The sequence below is a fragment of the Octopus bimaculoides genome, chromosome 28 (genome assembly GCF_001194135.2).
Source record: "Octopus bimaculoides isolate UCB-OBI-ISO-001 chromosome 28, ASM119413v2, whole genome shotgun sequence".
In the NCBI taxonomy this organism is placed as follows: Eukaryota; Metazoa; Mollusca; class Cephalopoda; order Octopoda; family Octopodidae; genus Octopus; species Octopus bimaculoides.
In genome coordinates, this window is record NC_069008.1 from 18,376,174 (window position 1) to 18,377,046 (window position 873).

Below are 873 nucleotides of genomic sequence, written 5' to 3' on the forward strand. Positions count from 1 at the left end.
TATATATATATATATATATATATATATATATGAAGATGGTGATATGAGAATGTGTGTGTTTGTGTGTAATTCGAAGGAGATTTAGCTGCTATTTTAAGCAGAATCTCAATAAATTTAGAGTTAAAGGGAGATAATACTAATAATTGCTTGAATGGGTTACCTCCCTTGGACAAGAATAAATTGTCGATTTAGCTGCTATTTTAAGCAGAATTTCAATAGATTTAGAGATAATTCTAATAGTTGCTTGACTGGGTCACGTCCCTTTGACAAAGACGGACGCAAGGATGTTCGTTTCGTTCGGACGGACGGACGTGCATGAGAAAGAACGGACGCATGGACGTTCGTTTCGTACGGACGGACGTACGTGCATACGAAAAAACGGACGCAAGGACGTTCGCTTCGTTCGGACGGACGTACGTGCAAGCGATAGAACAGACGAGCAGAGGGAGGCCGAACGGACGCAGGTATGTTCGAATTCCGCTCGAAGGGGGCAGAGGAGGGCCGAACGGACGAACGTACGTTCGAATTCCGTTCGAACGATGCAGTGGGAGGCCGAACAGACGCACGTGCGTTCGAATATCGCTCGAACGGTGCAGAGGAAACCGAACGGACGCACGTACGTTCGAATTCTGCTCGAACGATGCAGTGGGAGGCCGAATGGACGCACGTACGTTCGAATATCGCTCAAAAGGTGCAGAGGAAACCGAACGGACGAACGTACGTTCGAATTCCTCTCGAACGGCGAAGAGGGAGGCCGAACGGATGCACTCACGTTCGAATTCCACTCGAACGACGCAGAGGGACGGCGAACGGACGCACGTACGTTTGAATTACGCTCGAACCGTGTGAGGGAGGACGAACCGACGCACGTAC